At 37.1% G+C, this 25,752-nt stretch overlaps 1 pseudogene; it reads left to right on the plus strand.

The window, feature by feature from the left end:
• The window catches only part of LOC146542396 (uncharacterized), a 148,531-nt pseudogene extending 124,033 nt beyond the window's left edge, over positions 1 to 24,498 (plus strand).
• Positions 24,499 to 25,752: the final 1,254 nt, after the last annotated feature.

The raw sequence follows: 25,752 nt of genomic DNA on the forward strand, positions 1-25,752 counted from the left end.
ACGAACGGTTTACAAGATTAGCACACAGAAAATGAGAAGTCCAAGGTTTAATACTAAGTACTTTTGTATTCAGGAAATAATGTATTTATCCTTTTAGCTTCTGTTTTCTATCCCAAATCCAACTGTATATCACATTAAATTCCTGGAATAAAAAGAAAATATACCTTAACAAGTACTACAGCTGCAACCAGTGGCTCACACCAGATGATTCCAAATCTTTTACTTGACAGGACAGAGAATTTGATGTACACCATGGTCATTCAGATCACACAAAAAGAAGATGATTCCACATAGTCCTGGGCCAAAAATTATGACCACTTTTCTTTAACCAAGAAGAATTACACCTTTATGGGTGTCAAGTTCACATAGATTTATTGGTATCTTGTTGTTATTTGTATCCTGGCAGCTTTCCCTCAAACACTCACTCATTTTTTAATTTGGCCTGGAAACATTTTTGAATTAAACTCTAAACCCAAACAGGTACCAGTGGGAAAAATCAACAGACAGAGAGGAAGAAAGAAACCACAGACACTGATGAAGTGAGAAATATTACTTCATACTGCAGTGCAATTTATTTCCTTTTTTTCCTTCACACTAAGATAGTATTTGTGGATAGCTAAGGAAGATATTTTTTGATAGCAATCTATGGAAGGTGTTTCACATGTATTTTCTAAGATTTTCAATAACCACTGTTCATATCCATTTCACAATGTTTAATGAGAGCATATGTAAAGTTCCATGTCAATTTTAAATGACATTCAGCACTCTGTCCATTATAAAAACACTGCTAAAATGGAAGTCACTTTTCCTCCTGCCCTTATCCTCCATCATTGAATATGGCACTGGAGAGGTTCAAGGATCAGAATTAAGCAATTAATAATGCAAAATTCTGAACTACCTGTTTTCCCATTTTACAACTTCTGCCAGAAAAGTCAAGAATATTATATATACATATACATATATGACATACATACTATGGAAGTCTTCATACAAAGTGATCTACTATTATAATATTTTAGGCCAGGGTCAAACTTGCAACTAATTTTCTTTCAGCATATTCACATTCATTAACTGCATCTGGCATAGTCAATTTTGTCTGATTTTTTACTTTTTATTGAGGCTCAGGACCTAAGTCTGAATTATACCTGCTATAAGAGGCATGTTTGTGTTTGCCTCTTTCATCCTATTAAACATTGTCAGCATGCTGGTTGTTGTTTTGGGGAGTTTTTTTTTTTTGACATTGAGCACTACTTCTGAGCAGAGATTAACAGCATATTGCATACCTACTTCATGAGCTCATTTTAACAACCTGTAGTTTACTGAAAGATATCAAAATCGCCTAACTTAACACTGCATTAGATGTTGTAGAACTCTAGCAATAGATGCAGATAATTCCTCCGTTGTTGGGAAAAAAAACAATAAGGACAAGATAGGTTCAGGCCCTTATCCTAAAGACTCAGCTTCCAAATAAGAGCTCTGATCAAGGACACATAATATCCATGTAGTTCTGGCAAAAGTGCATCCTATATAAAAATGTAATGTGTAGGAGCAGTATTTCACTGCACTAGTCTTTTTTTTTTTTTTTTTTTTTTTTATTTTAACTGAAGTGTGAAGGTTTATGGGATTATTATCATTGTCAGTATTAAAGAGATATTATCAGTTTAAAATAGGTGTAGAAAATACTCCATGCTGCTTCCTATATCTATTCTCTCAGTCATGTTAGTGCGGTGGCTTATTTGTCAGTTTGCATTGGTCATTAGTACCATACTATAAGGAGAAAAGTGTTGAGATTATAGAATCATAGAGTCACTGAAAGACCTTTAAGAACATCTAGTCCAACTGTCCACCTACCAGCAGTATTCTCCCTAAACCACGTCCTTAGGCACTGCATCTTCCCTTTCCTTAAGCAACTCCAGGGATGGTGACTCCACTATTTCCCTGGGTGACCTGTTTCAAAGACTGATCACTCTGAGAATAAATTCTTCCAAATATCCAATCTGAACCTGCCCTGACTCAGCCATTCCCCTTAATCCTATTGCTAGTTACCCAGGAGAAGAGGCTGCCCCAAGCCTGAAGTGTTGCATAATGTTGATCAATGCAGGACTCAGCACTTGGGCATGTTTAACTTCATTGCACTGGCCTCAGCTCAGTGATCCAGACTGTCCAGATCCATCTCAAGGGCCTTGCTATCCTCAGGCAGATTGACACTTCCTCCCATCTGGGTGTCATATATGCATTACTGAGAATGCACTCAATGCCCTCATCAATAAAAATATTGAACAGGACTGGCCCCAGTACCAACCTCTGGGGAATACCACTTGTGATCAGTCAGCAATTGGATGTAACTCCATTCACCACCACTCTCTGGGCCTGGCCGTCCAGCCAGTTCTTTACTCAGCAAAGAGTGCATCTGTCCAAGCCATGGACTGACAGCTTCTCTGGGGGAATATTGTAGGAGATAGTGGCAAAGGCTTTGCTGAAGTCTTGGTAGACTACATCAACAGCCTTTCCCTCATCAACCAGATGGGTCACTTGATCACAGAAGAAGATTGGATTGTTCAAGGATTTGCCTTTCATGAACCCATGCTGGCTAGGCCTCATCCTCTGGTTGTCCCTCACATGCCATATTATCACACTCAAGAAGTTCTGTTCTATAACTTCACTGGCACCAACGTCAGGCTGACAGGCCTGTATTCCCCAGATCCTCCTTACAATCCTTCTTACAGATGAGCATTTCTTTAGCAGCAATCCAGTCATCTGGAACATCTTTGGTTGGCCCAGAATGCTGATAGATGATGGAAAGAAGCTTTGGCAATATGTCCAGCAATTCCTCTGGAGAACCTGTTCCAGTGCCTCATCACCCTCTGTGTATAAAATGTCCTCCTAAAATCCAGTCTAAATTTTAATCTGAAACCATTCTTTCTTTTCCTAACACTATCAGCTTATTTTCCAAAGTTGTAGAAAGTCGTTCTGCTGCTCTTTTAACAACTGAATTGCTGCAATGATGTTTCCCTGTAGCCTCCTCTTCTCCTACTCCCTTAGCCTATCTTGACAAGAGAGGTTCTTCAGTCTTCTGATTATCTTCATAGCCCTCTTCTGAACTCATTCCAACAGTTCCACATCTTTCTTGTGCCTGGATGCAGTATACCAGTTGGAGCCTCATGAGAACAGAGAAGGGAACAATCATTTCCCTGCCGTTATGGACACCCTTCTTTTGGCCAGGATTCAGTTGGCCATCTGTGCTGCAAGCATACACTGCTGGCTCATGCCCAGCTTTTCATACATCAGAACCTCCAAGTCCCTCTCCACAAAACTGCTGTTAATGAGTTCTTCTCCCAATCAATATACATATCTGGGACTGTCCTTACCCAAGTGCAACATCTAGCATTTACTCATTTTGGACTTCATTAGGTTCACATGAGTCCACTTTTCAAGACTGTCCAGGTCTTGGTAGCTCTTCCTCTGTTGTGTCACCTGCACTGCTCAGCTTGTTGTCATCTGCATTTGATCCTATTGTCATTGATAAAAATATAAAAGACCACCAGTCCCATCATTTGCCACCAGACTCCACCTGGACATAGAGCCACTGCATGTGAATCGCCAGCTGTGACCATCCAACTAATTCCTTATGAACCAAATAGCCCATTCTCCAAACTCATAGCTTTCCAATTCACAGTTAGGAATGGTAAAGATCATATCAAACATCTTGCAGAAATCTAGATAGATTAATTATGGTACTGCATTTGGGTAGGGGCAATTCCAGGTATTTATACAAGCTGGGGAAAGATCTCCTTGAGAGCAGCCCTGCAGAGAAGGACTTGGGGATCCTGGTGGGAGAGAAACTGGACACGAGCCACAGTGTGTGCTTGCAGCCCAAAGTCCAACTGTGTTTTGGGCTGCATTAAAAAAGGGGTATCCAGCAGGGGGAGGGAGGTAATTGTCTCCCTCTACTTGGCTCTTGTGAGGCCCCATCTGCAGTGCTGCATCCAGGCCTGGAGCCCCCAGTACAGGAAGGACGTGGAGCTCTTGGAGCGGGTCCAGAGGAGGGCACTAAGATGGTCAGAGGGCTGGAACACCCCTCCTATGAAGAAAAGATGAGGGAACTGGAATTGTTCAGCTTGGAGAAGAGAAGGCTCCGGGGAGACCTCATTATGGCCTGCCAGTACTTGAAAGAAGCTTATAAACAGGAGGGGGAACGGCTGTTTACATCAGCTGATAGTGATAGAACAAGGGGAATGGTTTTTAACCTGAGACAGAGGAGATTTTCACTCAGAGGGTGGTGACACACTGGAAAGGTTGCCCAAGGAGGTTGTGGATGCCCCATCCCTGGAGGCATTCAAGGCCAGGCTGGATGTAGCTCCTGGTCTGGTGGTTGGTGACCCTGCACATAGGAGGGGGGTTGAAACTATACGATCACTGTGGTCCTTTTCAACCCAGGCCATTCTATGATTCTATGATTCTGTGATTCTATGATTCTAAATTTGTCAGACTTCCATTGTCAGCCAGTACTATCAAATCCATTGTAGGTCACTGGTCACAATATGCACATAGTGAAGTCATGATGCCTTGATCGGATCTTCTTATCTTTCACACACCTTAACATTGCTTCCAGGAAGTTCCATTCCATGATCTTCCCAAGCACAAAATTGAAGTTTACTAGTCTGTAATTTCCTGAGTCATCCTTTCTTCCTTTCTTAAAAACAGAAGTGATGTTTCCATTTTTTCAGACACCAGGAATTTCATCTGACAGTCATAACTTTTCAAATATAATGAAGAGTGGCTTGGCAACCATATTAGCCAGTTCCTTCAGGACCCTGGGATGCATATCATTGGGCCCACTAGAATTGTACGTGTTCATTATTTATAATAATTGGACACTAGAAGGTGTAAAAACCTACATTCACAACTCTTTCATCATCAAATGTAACTCTTTAATAAGGAAAATTATTGCTAGGCAGTGAATTACACAATTTTGTATCAAGACAAGGATCATTATCTCTGTTTGTTCTCCTTGTCGCCTCAGCATGAAAATATCAGAGTGAAAATAGACAACAGTCCCTTCTGTAATTCTGACGGATGTCATTTAGCAACACTGCAAAATGCTGACATTTTTTCTTACTGACACTACAGCATATAAAACTTCAGCATGGTATGGACTGCACTGCTATGAAAAATATGCTGTTGCAGCCAAAAAATGGCTGTATAATGCTGTTGTGATAATAAACCTATTGTTTTATATTATACTTGGCTGAACAGAAGAATCTTATCATAACAAAATAACATATGCCTTATGAACACTTTTCAAATCACTCTTAAAAGCATAGCGTTGATTTTTCTTCACTGTGTATTGTTAAAAATAGTTGTATTTTGTGATAATGTTCTTTAGCTTCAAGTTTTTTTTCAGAAAAAAGAAAAAAAAAATCTCTTTTAGGAGTAGGGAGTCCTTTCCTGTTAAAGTCTTTCTTTCTCAGGCAGTGCTCATAACAGGGCTACCACGGGAACAATATCCACACCATATGAATCCTATGAAAAGCAAGAGAATAATGTCTCCTGCCATTTTCCTAGGCTTACAAACAGCCTGTTTGATTCTCTTCACTGAGGATGAAGCTATCATGCAGCTGTTTGATAGCACACCTCAGTGTAAAGAAGTGCAATCAAAGGCAAACTGGTCAAATTAGCAATCCTAGTAAAATTACACAATAAAGTAAAAATTACAATGAATGAGGTGTTTTAAGTTGTAGCACAGACAAGACAAGACTTTTAAGAAATGTTTTAACACTTCCCTTACTGTATGATCTTCCACACATTACTCTTAATACTCATTTCTTTTATCTGTGGCACAGGAAATACAATGATTCTCTACCTGCCTAATGAGTATATTGTGAAAATTAATTAATTAATGTTCAGTAACATATCGAACTAATGTTACCAAATGAAACTAATTAATGGTTTAAGCAACTGAAGTCACTTTTGAGGGCAGTCTGGAATCATAAAATCTGTATAGAGGAATCTTGTCATGTTTCAGTTCACTGTGGTCTCTAACACTGGCATCTGAACTGGGCAAGTGCATTTAAAAGCAGTTCTGTGGTGTCAGAAATTCCCCAAATCCCAAGTTCTGCTGAGTTTTGTTTGTTTGTTTGTTTGTTCTGTTTTGTTTTTTGCTTGTTTCTTTTTTTGCAAGCACCTTGGGAGGGAAAGAGTATACTGATTTACTACACCATACCGATTGCACTACAGAGTCAACTTACCAGACTTCTGAGCATTTCAAGTACTCTGATCTTTTGATATAGAAGACCATTTATTCTGTCTACAAAAGAAGTGTAGGCTGATGTGACTACTGCTGACTGGTGAGTCAAAATACGCCAGCTGTAGCTAGTGCTTCCCCTCGAGACTGGAAAAATCTAGTCAAGATGTGTTAATGGCTGTATAAGTTGCTCCAGCTCTTCATGCCAGGAAACAGGATTGCTGCCTGTATTCCTGAGCAATTAGCACTTGGAAAGTTAAAAAAAAAAAAAAAAAAAAGGCTGAGTGTCTGGGGAAAATGTTCTCCTCTGAAGTATTTAAAGAGTCCCAGATGAGACTTAGGCACTACCCTGGCAGAAGACATCAGTCAGAAACAAGAAAGCTATTCCTGCAAACATTACTTGAATTTAGTGATTCAGATTTTGGACCTTGCAAACATCCAGAACCTCTTGCCAGACATCACCATTAGTAGATTTTCCTGTCTAAAACCAGGTTTCTTAAATTTGGAAGCCATGATCTAATCTGAAGTAGAATTATGAGAGCTACTCTGAAAGTAATGCCTCCTGTTTTACGATGTTGGCCCACAACATCAGGGGTAGATATGGTGGTAGAGAAGTAAAGGTTGAACCTTCCCACCAATATTCCATTTGCTGCCATGAGACAGGTGATAGCAGAGGGGCTGTCTGACAAAGTGGCACCTGGCATGGAAGTGTATGTGAAGCAAAGGTGTGGAACTGAATTCTTGCGTTCAGAAACAAATGCACCCATTGACATTCATCAATGCTTATTGAATGTTTATGGAGACCAAACAGCGGACACAGCACACTGAGGTGGTGGGTGGTGCTTTTCAGCACTGGTGACAGCAGCAGTGGTTACCTCTGCTGGTGCAGATGTTGTAGATTCCACGGAAGCAAACAGAAGATATTACTGTCAGAATGACCTGTGTATTTTGATGTGACCTGCCTTTCAAATGAATGCTTCTGTTACTGGATAAAACACCTAAGAAATGGCAAGCCAGGTCAGATCAAACATATCCTGCCTGAAAAAGACTTGTAGCAGACAGGTAAGGAAATGAAATAGGTCATATAAGAAATAATTGGTCTTCTCACATCTTCTTCCAGCTTCCTCTCTACAGCAATTTATTGCCTTTCTTAACTAGAGATTGCTCAAAGGTAGTTATGTTTAATAGCAAACAGAAAATTTATTTTCAGCTTACTTTTAAACATATAAATTCAGACTTCTACAGGAATATTTCTATAATATGTCCTTTTATTTGTATTAAACTTGCAGCCTCCTCTTCTGGGAAACCATGAATAATCTCACTAGCATCTGGCATTTTACAGGATATCTTGTCCATCCAGCAGCCTTCTAGACTATTTCACATGCACAAACAACACACTCCACACATCTGAGTACAACTACGATCCTTTCTGATGGTGTTTCTATATCTTCTATGAGAAAAGTGAACAGAATTCAAATATGCTACTAAAGAAATGGGATTTAGACAGTGACAAAGATGGTTCTATTTACTTCCAGCTTTTCAGTGAAGTCCAGATACTCTACTTACATTTCACAGTGACACTGATTGTCAAACTGATGTCCACATTGAGGTTTTTTCACTGTCTCTAAGTCATATACTTGTTTTCAAAAGCAAATATACCCAATATATATAGTTTACCATGATTTATGTCTTCTGGGAAAATATTATTTACCTTTTTTGTTATTGACAAGCCATCTTAAAATAACACATACTCATACAGCTGTCTTGATTACAAATTATAAAAATTAAAAGAATATCAAATGTCATTCCAGAGTGTACTTTATTGCCATAGTAACACAGATGTAACTGAGTAGGTTAAGCTACAAATTACATACTCACTATTTAATGACTTCATAGAAATAAAGTCACTTAATCAAACTTATCATTGCTAGTATGTAATCAAGGCAACCCAATTAAAGTCAAAGTCAAAATGCTTCATGTTTCTATGTTATCTCTGTTCAAACAGCTTTTGTATGTGCTAGCGTATCAAACACAGCCAATCTGTGTTACTTGTACCAGGCTATGTTTTGCAACTGTGTTAAATAGATGTTCGTTTTCTTATGCAAATACTCCACATTGTCACTTTTGCAGCATTATTTGTAATTGAAGTTTAATCTTTTCAAATATATCCCTTCATATGCTAGATATTCTCCAGTTGCAGACATCTTAAGCAACAGCAAAAACAGATGTACTGAAAAGTACACTCCTGGGTTTTCTACTTGTAACTCAAAGTGAAAGTCATGGAATATACCTTTAAGCTATGGCTATTTTCAAGCAAAATTATTATCAGAAGCACACAGCACAAGAGTAGAAAATAAAATAATAATTATGAAAACTCTTAGGCAGAATTCAGATGCTGTGCCAGGATGGTTGAAATATCTTTGTTTGGAAAAATCAGTACAAATATTTTCTGCCAATTATTCTCCCAGTAATGCAGTAGAAATTTAGTTTGGTTAATCCCACTAACACCTGTAGTAACTTATATACACACATACAACACTGTAACACCTTTCATCATGAAGTACCCTACATTGTTATTCAACAAACTAAAACAAATTATTGCTTACTCTACAGATACATGTGCCCTCAGCAAGTATCTAGAGTTCTGTGGTCCCATGATGTCAAATTTTTCATTACTTTTCCATCTCCAACCAGAACTTTACTAGAAAATGGAAAAAAAAAATCACCTATTTTTCCAAATGAAAATACAGGAATTATTTTCAGGAGCCTAAGCAAGCTGTCAAATATAGTTCAGGAAGAAGCTCCTGTATTGGACACCTTCAAAGGATCCAGTTATCAACCCATAAAATCCCTTAAGAATCTATTTAAATTTAAGAATGTAAATAAACCTGTTCACATTTGGGGGGAATACTTTAATTTAAGAATGCATTTAAGCTAAGACAAGCGAGGACCTGTGGTGTGCTATAGAGAAACATGACACCATTTTAGCAGCATCATGTGCTATAGCACCATCATTTCTCAAAATGAACTGTTTTTTGTTGTTTTTTTTTTTTCCCCACTGCCTTTTCATTCATATTAAGATAAATTATTAGAAGGAAACAATAGTTTATTCACCTCATGAAACATTTACAATCTTGCCACTGTTTTCAACAGACTGGTTTGGGCTTCAATCCTGTTCTTGTTGATTTCAAAGAAAATGTGATCAAACTTACAGAAAATAGCTTTCAGCAACACAGTTCTGCTAAAATCCTTAGTGAAAAATGAATTATTTTATTTATAAAAAACTGCAATTATATTTCTCATATGCATGTCTATTTAATCTATGTAAAGAAAGCCTGAACAACTTGAACTTTTCAGATACTCAGAGAAGATTCATATATCAGACCTCAATTATAATGACTAATCACTCACTCCAGAGTAGCTCACTTTATTTTCTGTGGTAAATAACATGAAAAAGTCTCCTTAATTTCATATAAGTTGGGGCAGTAATATATTAATGAGTAGATGTGTAGAAAGTAGAAAGAAAACCTTTTGTGGTATTCCAGAATTTCATTTTAACATTTAGCTCAAGTATTGGTTGTACCTCAAGTACTGGATTAAATGGAGAACCAGCACTATACACATGTGTGTATCTATGTTTAAAAACTCTATTTAAACATCAGTGGAATTTTCTATTGCATTCACGCTGGGGCATTCTTTAAAATGTTCAAAACTCTATTATTTCACAATCAACTCTTATACAACCTAGCAAAATATGCAGTATCCACTAGAGACTGGTTACATGCTGAGTTTCATATATCAAAGTTTTGTCACGTCTGAGTTATGGTAAGGAGAAAAAAATCCAGTTTTTTCTTTCCTTATTAAAAAGTGCAGTGTTTTCACTCAGACCAAAAAATCAGAAACAGATGTACGTATTTTACTCCAACTACAAAAAGGGGACAAAAGTCAGAGAACAGCTATACAAAATCATGAAGCAGAAAGGTGACAGTTTTGAGAAAATGAGCGTATGCAGAAAGGTACTTTCTACAGCAAAAATATTCAAGCTAAATTGTATTTCTGTCTCATTCCCCTACTCTCTCTTTCTGCCCTGTGTTTTACTGATCCCTTCTCTCCCCAGCTTCGAAAAGACTAATTTGTCTTCAATCCCTTTAAAGTAGTAACTATCCTCCGTATCTCCTCTTGTTTTTTGTTTGTTTGTTTTTTGGTGGGGGGAGAAGTTGGGGGGGGGGGGGGGGTTCTATAGAAATCTGCAGTAAAGAAGCAGTAAACTTAGTAGTAACAACGTCAATTGAAAGATGCTGGTAGCAGCAGGAATTTAGTACGGTTAAAGCACGTAATTGGATTTCACTGAACTAGAAGTAGTACAGTTGCCAGCATGAAGTTGAGAAGGTAATATCAAAGCTAAGGAAAAGAGAATATAACAGAGAAGCGGGCAGCAAATTCCAGCTGCACTTAGTATACCCTGAAAAACCAGGATTTGTCTGCATGATTATATTATTGCCATGAAACTACATTTTCAGAAATGCTTATCTGTAATCAATTTGACAATTACACACAGTTTATCATGCAACTCCAGTTTCCCCTCCTTTTCCTATGTAACACCTCCACTGAATTAATCAGATGAAACCTTGGTAATGAACTGACAGACATGAGTGATCTTAATAGCCATCCTCAGTTTTCTATTTTGTCCAACATGAGGTATTTTAGAAGAGGTATTTATAGCGTGCTGGTTATCCCTGTAAACAGAAATGGTATCTTATGTTCACAGTTTTTCTTTCCAAACAGACAGCTTTTTCTATAGCTCGCCCAGGAACATTAAATGTCTCTGCTTAGTGCATCCTATCAGATTTCTCCTAAGATAATCAGTGAGTTCCCTGACAGAGACTTAAATGTTTCAGTGCTTCTCTATTGATTTAAAAAAAAAAAAAAAAAAAAAAAGCTGTCACCAAGTAGTTTAAATATCTGACTCTCTCATGTTGCTGCTGATCAAGTTCTACTTCATTTGCATTCTTGTATACGACTTTTTAGCTAAATGGTAAATCTGAAATACACTGCAGTCTGAAAACAACAAATTTTTCATGTACAAAATAATGGACTGTGTGTGTTTACATAACAACAGATTCAAATACTTGTCCACCCCGAGGGATAGCTTCTTAGCTGAACAGTTTGGATAGCAGTTTGTATCTTAATGAATTTGATTCTGTAAACAGAGCTATGGCACAATGAAGTCCAGAAAATTATGTGTTTGTAACTGTATTTGAGCACAAAGCTATCAGTCCTCCTGCATGCAAACACACTGAAATATAACGTGTGACAACTCGTTCACCTTAATTAGAACTTATTAGAACCCCTTTTGATACAGTGGTGAATCCAAAGCTCTTATCTGACAGGTTAATGAGGATCTGAAATGAACAGTGTTACTAACGAGGATCTGCTGAAATTAATCATCTGTTATTATTAAAATCAACAGCTAAATTTTTAAGAATTAGATTATGTAAGATAATACCCCAAAGGGGAAAAGGCAAATTAAAATGTTACCAAGTAGTAGGTTATTTCCAAACCAAAAGCAGGGTAACAGCTGTATTTTTGAGAGACGAAATTCCACTATTAATCTAAAATAAATTGCGTTTATCCTTTCAGAGGTTTTTGTTAGTTTTTAAATTGAAATTTTAAAAGGGAGAAGTAGAAATTTTTTCTGTGTGAAAATGTTAAAATTGAATAAAGAAATACTTTTGTCATAATGAATGATTGAGCTATTGGATACAAATCAGACTTAGTTCTACAGGACATGAAAATGAAGTTGACAAAAATGAAGCCTCTAAACCAAGGCAATGTCAAGTATATTAGCCATCTCTCATATAAAAACTGACTCTGTTTATCCCACTTTTCTGGAAAGCTAGTCCCTAGTTTTTGGGAAAAAGACTCCAAGCTATGAAGCTGGCTTCTGTTATCATTCAAAGTTTCATTCTCTACGAAGAAGAGAACTTGGGGTAAACATCCTAACAGAGATTTTTCTTTTGAACACTATACCTTCGGTTCCTTAAAGGAATTGCTCCAACTGACATCATCTTTGTACTGGAAAGAGGACACATGAGAGAAAAAGAAAGAAACAGTTAGTGTGATAATACTTTCCCAAATCACCCACTATGTAATTTTTATCCTTTTCATTCCTCTGTCTGATTATAAGGGGGTTTTAAACCAAGTGGTTTGAGCAATCCTAGAAGGAAAGGAAACAACTCCTCAGCAATTAATTTGAATTAATAACCAATTATTTGCCAAACACTGATTTATTTTTTGGAGAAGTAGAATTGACAGATGTTTTTTTTCCATTACTTCTGTGGCGTAGCTCCATTATGTCCTTTCTTATTCCTTTTCTTCAAAAGCTAAACAATCCATTTTAAGTCACTGCTTGGTAAACATTTTCTATGTCATAAATATTTTCACTGCCCTTTTCCTGCCCCTTTTCATTTTTCTCAATAGATGGAGTTTTATCATCTGAGAGAGGTAGCCCATAGTGGAAACCATATCCATAGCATTCTGTGTATTAAAATAACATGAGACCACTACCAGTGTTTCTTCTTGTACTTTGAGATTATTAACTCCAATGTAAGTGCATTCCACAGCACAGTGGGAGACTGCAGTGTGTGAGGAAGGTCCTGAAATCAAGGCGACTCCAAGGCAAGGAGGGAGCTCTCGTAGCTTTTGAGGTGCTGAGAGAAATACAAACGTTCCTTAGCTGCATCGCATGACAGGAGCCAGAATACAAAGACTTCCTCCAAGCTCAAGACTGGTGCATGCCTAACAGTAACAGTAACAAATCTGCCAAAAATTGCAGTAGACCCATACTCGTAACAAAACTCAAATGGAAGTGTCTGGACATTTGGGAAGAATAAAGAAGCATTAGCAGGGCATGCAGAGGTGCAATGAGGAAGCCTAAGGTCCATTTGGAATCAAATCTGGCAAGAGGGGACAAGGACAACAAGAAAGGTGTCTTTAATTATGTCAATAACAAAAGGAAGACTGGGAAAAATGTTGGCCTGCTGCTGAATGAGGTCAAAGTGCTGGTGACAGAGGACACTGAGAAGACAAATACTGAATACCTTCTGTGCTTCAATCTACTTAGACAGCCCCTAGGAAATGGCAGATCCTAGAGGAAAGTGAGAGAGTCTGGGGAAAGAAAGACTTCCCCTTGATTATGGACGAACTTATCAGAAATTATCTAGGCAAGCTCAATATATAAATCCATGGACCTCAATGGAGTGCTGAAGGAGCTGGCAGAAATGATTACTGAACCACTCTCTTATCATCCTTGAAAGATTATGGAGAGCAGGTGCCTGAGGACTGGGGAAAGCCAGTTTCACTCCAGTCTTTAATAAGAACAAGAAGGAAGATCTGAGAAACTACAGGCCAGCCAGAGTCATTCTGACCCTGGGAAGGTGATAGAATAATTTATTACAGATGTCATCTCCAAGCAAGTCAAAAAAAAGAAGCTTATTAGGAAGCTTATTAATTCTTTTTGAACTTTTTGTGAGGCAAAACACAGAGGTAATATCTACATGTAGAGGGTTTTGTTACTGGCCTTATTCCAAGACTCTTTTCAAACTACCTGCAAATCTAAGAGAATTAGACAAATTGGACCCTACATACTCATACAGAGCTATAAATCTAATGACAAGACAGGAAAGTGTTGGCAGGTTCTCAAAATGTCACACAAGAAAGCAAACCATTATCAGAAAAGTAGTGTATTGAATCTAGCTGACATGAGCAGAAACAAAAGAAAATTAGTAAAAGCATGTGCCTAGGGCAAATTACAGCTGTTTATTTATTTTATCTTTCCTAAAACTGCTTATTTCTTTCATTTCTTTGTTGGATTATATGATGGCAAAATTCTATATGCTATGGGAAAACTGATGACAATGAAAGGTAATATATTTCTAGGTAAATGATTATCTATAATAGATAGGAATCTACTACACATACATAACTTAATTATCGTGACTTTTCATATCCCCTTGAATCAGGAAGCAGGATGAAAATAAAGCAGGTAATGGACTTCTTGAAGTACCATCTTCTCTCTCAGGCACCACATTCAACTGACACATATAGTCTCCTGATGGCACTCTGAAGCCACCTGCATTCTAAGGAGCAGACCACTTGTTGTTCAGCTCCTGCATGTTCCCAAGCTCAGATCTATTCCTTGCCTCTCTCAGGCTTTATCCCAGATAGATACAATCTAAAGAAGATCTAGCCAACCATCCAGGCAGCTGGATGAGGCTAAATCAGCTCTATCTTAAGGATCAGTGCACTCAGGTGGGAATAAGGCATACAATGTTTTCAAATCCCTTCTGTGCCTGAGAAGCGTTCAAACCCTGTCTCCTGCCTTTTTGGTCGATATGTTAACCGATATATTCTTAGATGAGTCTTATTACTTCTGTCAAAACTATTTCTGAGACATGTCCAGGCTTCTTTAAGGGAAAGCATCTCGTGTAGTATAGCAGTACTTCAGCTTGAGAACGTGGTTTCAGCTGAGAGACAGAGATGCTGGATTTGTAAAGTTTTGGAATCAAAGTTCCTATCTCGGTATCATCCTTTCTCCTCTGTGAATCTATCTTTGCTGTTTCTGTGGGGTTTCTCAGTCACCTAACTTTACCTATGATTTTTTCCTTACAGACTCTTCTCTACATAGCCTACAGCTACAATGTTTTTCATCCCAGAAGCTAGTAAGATGAAAAAAAGAAACTGGGTAGTGATAACACTAAATTTGGTCCCTTTATTTTGGTGACTTTATTTCACTGTACATGGATACAAACATGGATACAAGAGAATTTGGCCTACAGTATATAATTACATGTGTTCACAACATAAATCAGTGATTATATTACCACACAGTATGGCAAATTGTTTTTTAGGCAATAAAAAGTCATTATCAGCTCCAAAGGAGCAATTATGCTGCATGCAATGTCTTCATATTACTAATAACTCACAGAATTCCTCTCTCTCTAAATTAGCCTACTGACATGATGGCAGATCCAAAGACAGTTGGGTGCAAGCACCCTGAACATTCTGAGTATTAAAGAAATTCTCATCAGGGCTGCTTGAATTGGTATGAATACATCAGCATGGACACTGAAGGCAGATTCTCCTTCAATGTAAAATATTGTTTATTTCAACCAACCCAGATTAGTTTATAACAACTGTTTGTTATAAAGGAAGTTGTCACAAAGAGGCTGTGCTTCATTTGCCTAATCAAATAGGGATTGTAGCACTGCAACACATCTCCCTTGCATTAATAACTGCTCAGCACTCATTCTGCAAATGCATGGGACCTTTCGTATAGGTCTGACCTTGCCATCTGTGCCCATCTTCTGAGCCATGGCAGTGCTGTGAGTGGAAACTAGTGTCTGGAACAAATCGTTGTCTTGACTGGATAGATGGACTCTAAGTGATTCTGCTGCTCGGGTGAAACTGCCACACACAGGGACTTCTGTTACTGTTCGTTTTCCTTCCCTCTTAGAAGTGGTCTTGAAGAAATGAGAGGCTTGGATTTAGATTGCAGGAGATGATTTAGCATAACAAAATCCTGAAGAGAACATCTGTAAATTTTCTGACTCTACATGGTTTATTCCATTCAAAAATTATTTCTCATGCAACCTGCAAGTCAATTATTGGTCCTGTAGGGCTGTTTTCAGAATCATATTTATGGGCCTAGTTAAAGCACAGACATGCAGGACACTAACTATAATGTGTGAAATTATATTCTTTCAGTGCTGCACTGGAAATCTCACTGGAAGCAATGAATTTCTTTTGTTTAGTCCTATTCCACATCAATAGCTAGGGAAATATAGATTTTTTTTCATTTGTATGAAAAAGAAAGGCTTGTTAGTGATTTACCTCCAATGTTTATAGATTTCCCCTTAGCGCATAGAGAATATAGCAAATTGATTTTAGGCAATAAACATTAATTGTATTTTAGGACTCAGAGGTTTCAGTGCCTTATTAAATTCAGAATCTCTGTGTATTTTTCAGTTCTATTTTTCTTCTGCACTCAGAAAAATATAAGATAACCAGTATTCTCCCATTCCATGTTTTTTTCTTCTTCTCAAATTTTAGGTTAATGATAATTTTAAAATGTGATAAATATAAAATTAAAGAAAAAAAGAAAAATGAAGTTATAAGTGAATGTTTCTAATTATGGTGCCTGCTACTCTTCATGGAAAAGTGGAAAAATAGAAAGTTTTAATTCAGAGCAACTTCTAAAACCACTGGAGCTAAAAGTTAATTGGAAATTAACTTCATACTCTGTGTAAATTATTAGTGTTAAATCATACGTAACTATGTAAGTAATACATATTTAAACAGGCTTTAGGGTAATTAACAATAACAGAAAACATTACTCAGCAATAGAATGCTTTGGCCAGCTCAAATTTATTTTTCACATTTATAATAGTAAAAGACTATCTTACATTTATGCTTCATATACAAGTCACAGCAGTTCAGTTCATAACCACGATGTTTCTGTTTCATATATTGAAGACACTTGCAAAATTGTCCATTATCTGCACAACAGAGAAATGCACATAACAATTGGTCTATCATTTATCCTGGTTTCATTACAAAGCAAATGAAGGTCTAACCTGGAAATTATTGCAGAGCAAATTTTAGTCTTTGAGATTCTAAGAGTACGGGTCATCTGTCCAAAAAATAGATGTGACAGAGACTGTTAGATCTTGGACATTATTCTCTTTTCTAATTAGGTTAATGAAATATATGTAATGTTCAATGCATAGCCCTTGTTAAATATAATCCAGTGAATGCAGATGCCTAAGAACTACCAGATGAAATGTGGGTTGATTTTTTAAAATTCACATCAGGCAGCAACAAATACTGAGCAACTTTTGCTTTGTAATTTTCATGAGGCCCTGCCCATGAGTTTGGGAATCCAAAACGGTTATCATCACGTTTTAAGACAGTTTATCTAGAGAATGCTGCAAAGACCTTTTGCTGTAAACCATATTGAACTGCCACTGTGCCCTGTTTACCACAGTGGGAATCTTGAGCGTGTGCTGAGAGTGGTGTGCACCATTGCAATTGCACACTTTCTGGGTCTCAGGAACTTTAACAGCCCTTGGCATTTTTTTTTCTGTCAAACACCATCACTTTTAATTTCTTGTATCTTCGAAGCTACGTGTGTCTGGGCTACCAGGCAGTGTGGTACAACTTTACATGGGGCAAAAAGATGTGTATGGTGGTGAGAATGTGGAGGGGGAAAGCCTCATCAAGCCTGAGGAAAGCCTTGGAACTCTCAAATGTGATCCTCAGTAGTGAGAACACTATTTCCTTCAATGGCAATGGGTGAAACATCTAATTCCCACAGGAAGCTGGTGATCTATTTCTGCAAGGACTGTACAAGAAGCACATCCTGGCCTTCAGGTGATAGGCATGTATGCAAATCAAATCTACAGCAATAACATCTTTTTAAATTTAGCTTTCTTGTCTGATGCCTTGTCTTTTCACTATTCTCCTGCTAGATCAGGTAAGTAATAATAAACACCATTAGAGCTAAGCGAGTAAATTGCAACGAACAATTTAGCCTCTTTTCCTGCCTATGGAACATTAGTGAGTAGATCACAATCCTCTTAACATATTCATTATTCTAATTTATTCAAAAAATATGCTTGGTATGGTCTTCTGTAAGCTTGGAACACATTTTCCCTTGTGGATGCCTGGCTATGACTGATCAAATAAGTCACCTAATGTTTATATTGTTACCTAGGTAGACACTTGATCATCGAATGTTAAATGAATATATATCAATTTATGTTTAATTTGATTACTACTTAGACGTTCATTTTCTGTTAAAAATCCAATAGAAAGATACTGCGCTGTGTCATTTTTTTGATTTGATTTTTAGTTCAGAATGTAGTATGTATGCATGTCTCTCTAAACACACATTTATGCAAGTGCAGAAAATTCTACAAAATGTGAAAAAAGCATCTTATAATCTCCAGATGATTTAGGAATTGATTCCTAATGATGTGATACGCTGATTGTATTTACATATTGGTTTTCTCTATCCCTTATTAATCTATGATGGTCTAATGCTCTAAGTTTTCTCAGCATACACTGATTGCACTATTTTCTCTGATCCATATGCATTATCTTCATGATTTGTCTCTTGCTGTAGTTATGTAGAATGATTGTAGAGTGATCTGACACAAGCACTGATAGATTGTGTGTAAGAGTCATTCAAAAATACAAGGCAAAAGTAAATTGACTCATAGACATAAAGTGAAACATCTTGGATGTAATCAGTTAAGATGACCATGCCTGTGATTGGTTACAAAATCTTGAAGGGTATCATTAAAAGACATTTCAATCTTATGGTTTAAAACAAACCCCAAATGCACCCAAAAGTCTACCTGAAAATCAATCAAACAAACAAACAAAAAATTTGAAAATTGTAAGCCAGAATTGTGTTTTAGAACATGCTATTTTCTATAGACTTGTTATAAAGGTCAAAGCTCTACCTAGACAAAATTGAAGTCAGAATCAGAACTCTTCTTCAGAAATACTCTAAACATAAAAACTCTTTAATCCATGTCCTACCATGAAGATAAAAACAGAGGGCCACAGACTTCCATAGAATTACACAAGAAGGTAATTACCACTGCTGACTGATGCCTGTAGCCAAAGCCAAGACTTGAAGCCCCAGTCTAAGAGACAGGACACACTTTTGGTAGAACTGACCCACTCTTCAATACCCAAACTAGTCTGAAGTGATTTTAAAATGTGTGAAATACTCAGTGGCTCAGAATCTATCATGAATTTTCCTGTGAAACTAACACTTATTGAAACAAGCTCTCTACTAACTTTGTGTCCAAGTTTACAGCAAATTTCTCTGTTTGAACACTGAGTTTTGATACCAAGGCATTTAGCTCGGATTTTTATTAGCTTAAACAAATATGGCCCTAAAAACATCCAAAAAGCCATGCCACAGCACACAATAGAACACAATCTTGTATTCTATTCTATGTGAGCAATCTCTTATTGCTGCCCAAAATATGAAAGAAAAAATAACTAAGATTCATTTTTTTTATAGCAAAAGATTGTTCTTAATCTTTCAAAAGAATTTACATTACAATTCACTGGAGCTGGTCAGATATATGACAAAATATAGATCTCTGACTTTGTACCCACCATCACAGTAGTCTACTGCAAGACCTAATGTTTTGTTTCTACATGTTCACAACATGAAGTACTATTTAGTATCTAACCTCAACCTTACTTATTTAAAATATATTCATTGCAAAAGATTAAACCTATAAGCTTGTTACTGCCTCTAAAGTAAAAGAATCTTGTCATTTGCCTCTGAGAGAAAGAATGAGAGAAAACACATCCTGGTTAGCTCTGAGATAAGTAAATACACTAGAAAGTAATGTCTTTGTTAAGGCTGGCATAATTGTGCACATTTTAGATCTGTTGCATTTTGAAAAAGCCCTTTCCTTCAAATAGTTTATATATATTAGGATCCAGTTTACCACTACAATTTCTGCTTTTTAGCAGTGATAATAACTGAATGTCTGTGTTTAGTTTTGGAGCTTACAGTAGGCCTTTTTCCTTCAATTCATTTCTTACTTACCAGCATTTTTGCTTTTTTGGGGAAGTAGATTTCTTCTGTAAAAATACAGTTGAAGAATGAATGAATGAATAAATGAATAAATAAATAAATAAATTACAACCACCACAACAGTTGCATTTGTTTTCAATGGCAGTTGCACTAGTTGCATTCACTTCCCTCATCAGAGCCCAGCCAGTGGTGCCAATAAAATTTCACCATCCTAACCACTCATATTGCCAAACTGTAAATCACACTGTTGCAGTTTCACTTTAATATTTCTTTTCTTTTCCCTTTTTTTTTTTTTACTCATCCAAGTATAGTGTTAGCGCACATCAAAAGGGATTTATTCCAGTTTGCACTGAGCAGATGGCAACTGTAGAGGACTGTGTGAGTAAAACATATAGCTGTGGGAGGTGTGATTGCTGACATTAGCTTAGCTAACAGTTCTCAAGCTCCATTATTCGTCCATGTGCTTGGGAGTGTTGGCTTGTGAGGATCAGGAAGTTCAGCATCTCACTGCAGTATAAGCATAGGAAACAAATTCCTCTATAACAAATGGAGGCTAAAATTAAAAAGCAGCTCTTTCAGTTCAAACATAACTTTGCTGTCATTTTAAAGCTCATCTGTATTCACTTTGAAGGATAACATAGGAAAGCCATATATGTGATTCAGATTTTTTTTTTCTTTTAACTACAAAATCTTCTCCTGTGCTCCAGGAAGGAGCCTGGTGATCTTCTCTCTACTCACATGGACCACAGGAACTTGGAGAACCTATGGATTATGTCAGTTTTGAGATGCCACCCCTTGAGCTAAAGTATTTGGAGCAATTGTGCTTTCATGAAAAGCCTGCAAGAAGTGCTTCTAACACCATTGTAAACAAATGTACAAAAATGTTAATATAAACAAAAAGGACAGAAAAACACACAATTTTGTAGATAAATATTTTTCTATACAAGTCTTACCTTGTCTTAATAATTAACTTCTGATCAGAATTTTAGAAAGCGCCTAGAGACTATTGAAATGATCTGAATACAAAGAGTCTTTTCAAAAACAAGCAATTGTGATAAAATTCACAGAGATTGTGAAGATCTATTAAAACGTGTCTATTATCTGTAGGGAAGTGGTAAGTTAACAATTTGGTTATCAGGTAATTATATAGTAATGGTGGCTTGCCTTGTCATTTAATTACCACACACTATTTCACATTAGGCCATTGCAACATTTTATTCTGCTGTTTACAGGGAGAAACTGTAAGTGCACGGCCCTGAGCAATCTTTGAGCACTGATGGAGAGTTTACACTTCTAGTTTGAGTAAATGAAAATAGCATTTCATTTCCACTATCTATAGTCCTTGCAATATGTGACACATCAGGATAGCAGTATGGTTTTAACGATTTCTTGCAAAGTGTGAGGAAAACAGCAACACAGAGACAATGATAGCTTTGGTTCTTGAGTCTCTGATTCAGACACAACAGTCAGACTTTACCTGAGTAACCTTTAAGACAAGGTTAATGTTAGGTGGAACAGAGTGCTAAAACATTTCTAACACAAGATTTCTAACAGAAGGTTCACTGCCATTAGTATGCTACGTTTGGGTACTTTTGACTGTGATAAGACGTAGAGCAGGGACACCCAAACTTTTGGATTGCCTGGACCTCACTGAGCGAAGAGGAATTGCCTAGGACTGCATCTACAAGGGGTGCTCCAAAAGTAATGCCTCTCATTTATTTCCATGGAAGCTACATCTGATACAAAAAGTACCATAACACTGTTGGATAGAAGACATTCCCAGCTACAAAACACTCTGCTTCAACACAGTCATCATCAATAGCTGTGTGTTTTTGCCAGTGATGAACACGAGTACTCGTAAAAATCTGCACCAGTAGAGGTGATCCACTGCTGCTGTCACCAGCACTGAAATGCACCACACATCACCTCAGTGTGCTCACATCCACTGTTTGGCCTCCATAAATGTTCAGCAAGCATCGATGAGATGAATGCCAATGGATTCCATTTTTTCCTTCATTCCTGCAGAAGGAAGTATGCAGAAATTCAGTATGCAGTATGCAGAAATTCAGTTTTACCCCTTTGCTTCATCTTTATTTCTGTGTCAGATGTCATTCTGTCAGAGTGCTGCTTTGCTGCTATCTACTGCATGGCAACAAAATATCATGGAATACTGGCAGGAAGGTTCAATCTCTACTGCCATACCACCGACATCAATCTGTGATGATATGGGCCAAGATAATAAAATAGAAGGCATTATTTTCAGAGCACTCATGAAATATAATATAGTTAGCAATGATATGTTGTATTGTAGTAACAAAATTTCTTTAAATTCTTAATGCTTTTTATTTAATCATAAATAAGATTCAGCAACCAAACCATAATACCAGTAGGATGCCTTCACCTTGTTGCGGTGAAACCAATTCATCAGTTTGGTTCGATTGATTGAAAATGGAGGCAGAAATAAACCCCCCCAAAAAATTGATATTTTGGGGGGGCAATCTTGAAACTTGTTCTCAGCTTTCTTTATCGCCTTTAAATACTGAAAGATCACTATAAGGTCACCTTGGAGCCTTCTCCATGCTGAATTTCTGTAATTTGAAAATAACTCCAATTACAAAAACCACAAATTTCTGTTGAGGTTAATAGGAGTAAGGCTACATAAGAAAATATTTCAGTGACAGCTATCAAACAATTACTAATGACTGTTAAATACAAAGACTATCTTGCCAGCTAATCCTAGCTATACAAACACTTACTGTTTAGATGACTGGAACTTTTGTGATCACCAGAGGCATTCATTGCTACATCACTGATACTGTGAGTTCTGGAATGACGTGGCTGACAGATCCACCATGATATGCCAGATGGCTGAGTGATTCAAAGACAATACAACAGTAAGTACCATATGATTTCCTCCATTTATCCTACTCTATACTCTACAGATACATACATTCTCTGAAACTCTGGAGATTTCTTCACTATATATGTATATAAATTTAGTCTGATATATAATATATATGGACAAGTGTCATACTGGCTAATTGTTTAACGCTTCCTTGCAAACAACAGGCACACATCTAAAACATCCCTGATGTTATAATACTATGCTTTTATATATTGTGTAAAAATTAAACTTTTAAGACTTCTTCTTCACCTGTACTTTTAGTCCAGTGTAAACAGTATAATATTCTCAGGGTTGGGAGTATAAAACATAAACAAAAGCAAATTAAAAAATGGATAATTGTCCTTATACCTTGGATGATAGAGTCCAAACACAGGGATACACTAATTCTACCTCTTAAAAGAGTTGTAGATACAATTTTTTTTTGTCACTTAAGTATATATTTGGTTTGTCCTAATTTGTCTGGAAGATTAAAAGTTGGCTTAAACTCAAGGCCATTCCCAGTCCAGATCAAGGTAGTTATAATAAAAACAACATTAATAGCAAATTAAGTAGTAATTAAGGTGAGTGTTCTAGAACAATGTATGTTTTATGAAGCACTAGAAGACTTATTTTTAAGAAAAAAAAAAAAGATAATTAAAAATATTTATAAACAGTACAGATTTCTCCAAGAATGTGTGCCACTTTGTATGTTTATGAGACAGATTTCCAAATTTTTAAGATTCTAAAATTATAAGATTCTTTTCCATACAACGAATTCAGTCTCCTTAATTTTAATTTACTATTTGTATGTACGTCAGGACAAGGAAAAATACTCAATACTTGTAAAATATTAGAATTGCCATTATTTCTAGTTTACAATTTGTGGATTGTTTATTCATTTACTTATTTATTTATAAGCTCTTCTAACAAGAGTCTGATGACATTTTACTTCTCATGATTATTGAATAGAAGAGGTGGAATCACCTATCTGGACTGCAGCACAACCCTTGGATGGTGCATTAAAGGGACAAAATGTCTGACAAAAAAGAAGAGGAGCCTTTAAACAATAACAGCAGTTCAGTACTGCCTCATCTGTCACCTTCTCTGAAAGGACAGAGTTTAACCAAGTAGTTTGGAGGGAGAATCAGGGACTTTGAGAAGAGAATCAAATCCTTCAGTAAGAGAACAGATTCTTGTATGTCAAGAACGAAGCCTATTACCAGCAAAATAAAATTATCTAAAGACAGAATGAAGCTCTTTGGGAAGAGAATACAGATCTTCATGAGAAGTATGTACACTCTTCAGAAGAAGCCAAGCACTATGAGAAATGGCTAAAGGCCTTCAAACAACAATGTAAGGCCCTCAGTGAAGAATGTAGAGTTCTCAGAGAACAAGAAATAGCATTTGAAATGCAGGACAAAATTAGGTGGAAAGAGCTTTTACCTCTATGGAAGAAAAACAAGGCCAATTTTCTACAAAAGTACAACAGAGGCACCAAGGAAGAAGAGGAAGATCTCTGAGGAAAAAAATGCACTCACGGCTCAGAAACTTTCCCTCCTAGATGAGAACAAGGCACTTCACGAGGTCAGGGAGGCCCTTCATAGTCAGAGAAAAGCTATCCAAGAAGAGAACAAACTCTTGTACAACACTCATGTTGTACCACTCATGGTACAACATCCTTCAAGAGAAGAAATAACCTATGAAAGTAAACGGATGTTTAGAGGGATTCAGCAGGAGGAGTAAGGAATTGACAAAGAAAGGCAATAATTACCATTGTTAGCCAGCTATTATAGTATAGTAAACAGAACTAGCAGAACATCTGCAGCAACTAATGGTTAAAAACTGGCTTAACTATGCCCTATGCTAAAGCCGAGGAAGTTTGAAAGTGTTTTGATAACTTTGTTGCCTAAGGGCTAATAAATTACTTCTGGCAATACAAATCTACAGAAGTTTGCTTTATTGGGATACTGAACACTACAGAAAATACATTTCTGACTACTCTGTCGTTATTGTAGGATCTGTAGCCTTGGGTATTTGAGCATCAAATCATATTTCATTACCTGAAAAACACACTAATTAAAAAAAAAAAAAGCAAGCAAAACGAATAACAACCAAAAAACAACGTAGTTTATAAAAATACCATCCCTGTCACATGCAAAGATATTATTTCAGAAGCTTGCAAGTGAAAATCCATACCAGAATAAAACACCACATTAAGATTACCTGGTTTTCATAGCAAACCAGGGTCAATACTTCATTCTGTGGATGCAACCAATCTGTTGTGTATGGGCCTAGCCATAAGCAGTCTATTACAAACCAATCTTTATCACTTAACCTTGGTTTTAAGTATCCAGACCTTCATTTTTTACAAGTATAGTGTTTTTGACTTAACTATAGCACTGTGTGACGAAGCATATAACCCTCTTATAATACATTCCATATATTTGGAAATACATGTGAGCATAGAATCATCATAGAATGGCTTATTTATACTTATTATAAATCACCCAGTTCCAACATCCCTTCCATTGACAGGGTTGCAACCCACTAGATCAGGCTGCCCAGGGCCCCATCCAACTTGGACTCGATTGCCTCCAGGGATGGGGCATCCAAAGCTTCTCTGAGCTGCTTCTTCCAGTGCTTCACCATGTCTGAGATCTACATCTCCCTTCTTTTAGTTTTAAAATCATTCCCCTTGTTCTATCACTGTCAGACCATGTAAAAAATCAGAGTCTCTCCTTTCTATAAGCCATTCATAAGTTTATAAGAGATCTCCCCAGAGCCTTCTCTTCTCCAGGATGAGCAAGCCCAACTCCCTCATTATCAGTCTCATAATAGGAGAGATGTTCCTGCCCACTGATCATTACCATGGCAATCCCCTGGACATGCTCCAACAACTCCATGTCCTTCTTGTCCTAGGGGTCTTGGACCTGGACGCAGTATTTCAGATGGGGCCTCATGAGAATAATTACCTCCCTTGCCACCCATTCCTCTTTT

The sequence above is a fragment of the Meleagris gallopavo genome, chromosome Z (genome assembly GCF_905368555.1).
Source record: "Meleagris gallopavo chromosome Z, MGAL_WU_HG_1.1, whole genome shotgun sequence".
NCBI classification, from domain to species: domain Eukaryota; kingdom Metazoa; phylum Chordata; class Aves; order Galliformes; family Phasianidae; genus Meleagris; species Meleagris gallopavo.